Source organism: Ovis aries, chromosome 1 (genome assembly GCF_016772045.2).
Source record: "Ovis aries strain OAR_USU_Benz2616 breed Rambouillet chromosome 1, ARS-UI_Ramb_v3.0, whole genome shotgun sequence".
Classification (NCBI taxonomy): domain Eukaryota; kingdom Metazoa; phylum Chordata; class Mammalia; order Artiodactyla; family Bovidae; genus Ovis; species Ovis aries.
The window spans coordinates 67354378-67360377 of NC_056054.1; positions in this window are offsets into that span (position 1 = coordinate 67354378).

Below are 6000 nucleotides of genomic sequence, written 5' to 3' on the forward strand. Positions count from 1 at the left end.
GGTTGGTCACATGGTCCAGTTCTGGCCAATAAGCAGACATCACTGGGTGGGCTTTCCCGAAGAACATTTTAAAAGGGACAGATTGTTTTTTTTTTCTCCCCCTTTCCCCACGTCCTCTTCTTTCTTGCCTTGAATCAAAATGAATGAACTGGAAGCACAGCAGCAATCTTGTGAGTATAGGGAGGAAAGTCATCTGTTTCATGTGTGCCTGCTAAGTCACTTCAATTGCGTCTGACTCTTTGTCAGACTATAGCCAGCCAGGTTCTTTGGTCCATGGGATTCTTCAGGCAGGAATACTGGAGTGAGTTGCCATGCCCTTCTCCAGGGAATCTTCCCAACCCAGGGACTGAACCTTCCTCTCCTGTGTCTCCTACATTGGCAGGTGGGTTTTTTCCCACTAGTGCCACCTGGAAACCCCCAGTCACTTCCTTGTACTTGTGTTAGTCACTTAGTTGTGTCCAGCTCTTTGCAACTCCATGGACTGTAGCCTGCCAGGCTCCTCTGTTCTTGGAATTCTACAGGCAAGAACACTGGAGTGAGTTGCCATTCCTTTCTGAAAGGAAACTTCCCAATCCAGGGATTGAACAGAGGTCTCCTGCATTGCAGGCAAATTCTTTACCATCTGAGCCACCTGGGAAATCCCAGTCACTTGCTAGGGATGCAGAATTGTAAAGCAAGGGCCTGTTTCCTCTCGTGGCTCAAGTCAGGCTGTTATATTGGCCCTGCCGGTGCCCTGACTTAACTGTTCTGAGAAGCTAGGGATTCTCTCAGACTAAGGTGTTTCGGGTATTTCTCCTTTTTATTGTGCTACTAACCACATCCTTGCAATGTGTTTAAGCTGTGATTCAAGCTGAATCACAGTTTAGACTATGGTACTTGGGATTGCAGAGCCAGCTGCCTTTTGAAATGTCAATTTAAGCACCTAGGGCTCTGGAATTCCGGGGCTTCAGGTTAAAACAGGCAAAAAGTATTCAGGGAGTGGTGGCTCCACCCCGAGGTCTGAACACAATAAAGACAATGCAGATTAACTTTAAAAAATAATAGCTGAAGGAAAAGTAGGGGAAAAAAAGTGAGGATACAAAGGTGAGAGTGCAAAAACAAGTTTTAGGTATTGCGTCAGATTATACTTCTTTTGTAAGATCTCCATAGGTGGGAATCGTGTCCTTCTGAGGGAATTCTTTCTTTAAGATAGAAAACTCCTCCAGATATTTCCCTTTGTCCAAATATTACGTCTTTTAATTACAGGGAGCTTTTTTTTTTTTTTTTAAATCTTTTTAACAGGGAGCTATTTACAAAGCAGATTTTTTAAGGCACTCGCATTCCTCTGCAGTATAATTTCAAAAGGATTTTCGTCCTGGAAAAAATCTGCCCTTTTATTTGCCAGCTGGAATACAATCCCAGAGTTTGTACATCAAAGCTACATATCGACTTTATCATAGATTACTTTCTCTGATTCAGAAATGTCGATCTCTGTGAAGGTGATCTTCAAAGAACCAGACTAGCCTGGATTCAGTATCTGTTCTGTGTGTTGCCTGCCTCACCAGCTGGACCGGAGAGACTGCAGTGAACTGAGTTTATTTGTTTGGCCAGATCCTGGACTTGTGAACGGCAGACAGTCTGGACATAAGGACAGCAACCTTCAACAGGGGGATTTGAAGGACCCAATTTCCCCTCTTCTCCTCCTTTTGGGTACCTGACAGGGGTCACTGCTTTGGGATAAGACAGCAAAAATCAGTGCAGGGTGCAAAGTGGAAAGGCTCCCTTGGTTTCAAGGAGCAGAGAAACATGGAGGCCAACTTGGAAAGAGAGGATTTATCATGTATGTGAAACTGGAACCAGAAAGCTGATCAAGGGTCGAGTCAGCTACAGGAACTGGCTGTTCTTTTTGTCTCTCTCATGATTTGTCCCATCCATCTCTCGTGATTTCTCTGCCTTTCTTCCAAGATATGTCTGCTCTATTTTTCTCTCTTTATTAACAGGCCAATTCCTCAATCCAAATGCCAGAAAGAGCAGTCCAAATGACTTTGCTCATTGACATCGCCCCTTTGGGTAGAGTTCTTTGCCAAAGGCATCGTCACAAGCCATTGGGCAGCTAATGGACAGGCTGCCTCAGGCCAGGTGCCCACCTCAGTCCACTCAGTGGCTACAGACGCACAGACACCAGCCTAATACAATCTGTCTGATCCAGGGGGGCTATGGACAGGGTAGTTTATACCAGAATCATGTGTTAGTAACATAGACTCTGGGACTTGCATTTAGACTGAGTCCAGTCTCATCATGTGAATACTTAGCCGGACCAGCAGTACTTAGGTTTCCTTACCTGTAAACAGGATAATACTTAAACCTATTTCATAGGGTTGTGGGGAGGCTTAACCAGGATAATGTGCACGTGAAAGGGCTTTGTAAACATAAGGCTCTGGGTGCCTCATGGGTGTGTTTGTGTGTGTGTGTGCACGTGCGTGCATATGTGTAAAACGAGTAACCGAGAGCACAGGAACCCTCTTCTACATGTTCAGAATCGCTCCTCCCCTCTACTGATGGCCCCCTTTTGCCACTAACCTCTTTACCTTTCTTTAAAGACAAAGAGAAAAGTAGACAGGAACCTTTTTTTAGAAGAAATGTTGATCTGCTCAATGTTCTGCATCAGCCTGTATGGGAGGGGAGTTTGGGGAAAAACGGATACGTGTTTGCTTATGGCTGAGTCACTTTGCTGTTCACCTGAAACTATCGTAACATGGGTAATCAGCTAGATCCCAGTACAATATAAAAAGTTAAAAAAAGACAAAACATAACCCGCATGTGTGAGTGCTCAGTCACTTCTGTCCTCTCTAACTCTTTGTGACCCCATGGACTATAGCCCTCCAGGCTCCTCTGTCCATGGGATTTTCCAGTCAAGAATACTGGAGTGGGTTGCCATGCCCTTCTTCAGGGGATCTTCCTGATCCATGGATTGAACCAGCGTCTCCTGCATTACAGGCGGATTCTTTACCACTGAGCCACCGGGGAAGCCCAAAACATAATACAATGATAAGTAAAAATAAATTAAAAAAAAAAAAAAGAGTTGAAAAGAGAAAGGTGGCAGTGAGTAAGCAGAAGTAATGAGATATTGGGTGTGAGTTGCCTAGAAGGGCTGGACAGTTCAGGCAACAAAACTGAACTGCTGGGAATTTCGGCTCCTAACTAAACATCCTGTGGCTGTGGGCAAATATCAGGCTCTTTGTGTGAAACATGGCCCTGACCTTGGCAGAGCCTCATGAGGGCACTCCTGGAACTCCCTGACTCACTTCGGAGGTAGCTGAATGAGGGGCGGGGCGCTGGGCCAAGGACAGCAATCTGCTGCTGAGCTCACCAGGTGCCCCACTGGAGCACAGGAGGAGAGGGGAAGAGTAGCTGCACAGAGGCCTCTTTTCCTGGGCCTTCTGTCCTAGACTGGACACTGGGGGCCCTATTTGAGTAGGCTCAGGTTGCTCACATTTAGGTTGTCAAGAAAGAAATGTCCTGAAGCATACTGAAAAAAACACATAAGATAGTCATAAAGACAGTTTTCCAAAACATACCTCAAAGTGGAATGTTTTGGTCCAGTGGAATTCTGTAGTATGTGCAAAGCCACGGGGAGTAAGAAGATTATACAGGGGGGCAGCAAAAGCAGAAGCAAAGTTTTGACATGCTCTTTCGAGAAGAACACAGGGAGGATAATCAAGGGGAGATATGGAAGAGAAGAAACAGATGAATCATTCTGTTCTCTACTTGACTAATTCCCTCACTGGCATTGGGGATATGACTGCTGAATCGGGGGTCCTGGCTTTCTTCTTCCAGGGTTTTTCATTCTCCGTTAATTAGGACATTGGAGAAATTGTCATGATAATTATAGTGTCTAGACTTGGGGAACTATGGGGAGCAGCAAGAATATATTTAATTGCAGAGCTGAGAAGATACATGAAGACGGTAGTGTTTTGAAATCCTGTTCTGAGAACACTGCTATGCTGAGCTGTGTTTTTCGGGATTGCCGTGACATTGTCTGTTATGTAAGGGGAATCTTGGATGTTTTGTCTGAGCATTTAGAGTTGTTAAAATGTTCATTTTCTCAAGAGGAGTCCAAGGATCGGCAGAGAAAGTTGTGCCTCAGTGTTCAGCTCTTTTTCAGTTTTGCTGTTAGGGCGAGTCATCATGAGGGATGGCAGAGGCAGAGGCTCTCATAGCTGATTGATTCCTTTGGAGCAATAGGAAAGTGATTAGGATGGAAACATTTTACTTTGCCAGGTTTGGGCATCATATTTTCCCTTCCACAATTTCAATGACATGTTTTATTTGGCTTATTGGTGGAAGAACAGAGCAGAATATTTTGCTTCCTAAACATATAGTAAAATCCATGCTTATTGGTATCCGGTTAACTAGAAATTCCCCTTTAGCCAGCATTTCCTTACTTGGAGGAGACAATATGATTGGTGTTCATAACGATGCCCTGAAAGTTCCAGGCCATCCCCAAATGCCTTTTGCTTTTCGCAATGGAAGTATCACTATTGTTTCTGCTGATTATGCATGTAAAACTAGCTTACTATAAAGATTCAACATTGAAAAATGGGAAAGTGGAAAATCCCTTTGTAAATGTCTCATCCCATAGTTAACCTCCTAGTAAAACACTCAATAGTGTAACTCCCTAGGAAATTTTCGTACATACAAATACATGTGTGTATATAGAATATATTTATGTAATTCTGAAGGAGATCAGCCCTGGGATTTCTTTGGAAAGAATGATGCTAAAGCTGAAACGCCAGTACTTCAGCCACCTCATGCGAAGAGTTGATTCATTGGAAAAGACTCTGATTTTGGGAGGGATGGGGCAGGAGGAAAAGGGGACGACAGAGGATGAGATGGCTGGATGGCATCACTGACTCGATGGACGTGAATCTGAGTGAACTCGAGGAGTTGGTGATGGACAGGGAGGCCTGGCATGCTGCGATTCATGGGGTAGCAAAGAGTCAGACATGACTGAGCGACTGAACTGAAATGAAATTAGATCATACTCTGCATACTGTTGCGTAGCCTACCTTTTCACATCTAGTCATAAATGTCCATATCAAAAATACAGCACTATCTCAATATTTTAATGCTTGCACAGTTCCTATACTATAGTTTCATTTGATTTTACTAAATATCTATTAATGTTTAGTTTCTTCCTTTTCTTTGTGATTATAAAGTCTGCAATGACATCTTAGTAGTTCTCTGATTATTTTTTAGAGATAAACTATATTAACATTTCTTTCTAAAATTAACTTTATTGAAATACAATTTGTATACAATAAACTCATTAAAAGTGGACAATTCCATGAATTTTTATGAAAGAATCCACCTATGTAACCAAAACTACAACCAAACTATGGAGCACTTCTATCACCTCAAAAAACTTCCTCACATTCTACCTCTACCCCTGGCTCTGGGCAATTGTTGCTCTGCCTTCTGTTGCTATAGATTAGCTTATATTCTCTAGAGTTTTATATAGATGGGCTTGTGTACTATGTATTTTTTTGAATCTGGCTTCTTTCACTTAGCATAATATTTTTGAGTTTCATTCATGTAGTTGCCTGCATCATGAGTTATTTTCTTTATATTGCTGAGTATTATTTCATTATATGAATATACCACAATCTGCTTAGCCATTTATTTGCTGATGAACAAATTGCTTCCAATGTTTGGATATTATAAATAAAGTTATATGAACTATGTAAAAGTCCAAGTGTAGACATTTGTTTTCATTTTTTTAGGGTACGAACTTTATAAAAAAAAAAACTGCAAATTTTTTCAAAGTGGTTGTACCGTTTTAGATTCTTACCAGCAGTGTGGTAGAGTTTCAGCTAGCTATATTTTTGCCTATATTTGACCTGTTATTTTTTTTTCTAATTTTAGCCATTCTACTGGAAGTGTCTTAGTATATCATTATGGTCGTCATTTGCATTTCTCTGGTTTCTAATGGTTTTGAGTATCTTTTCACAAGCATTAATC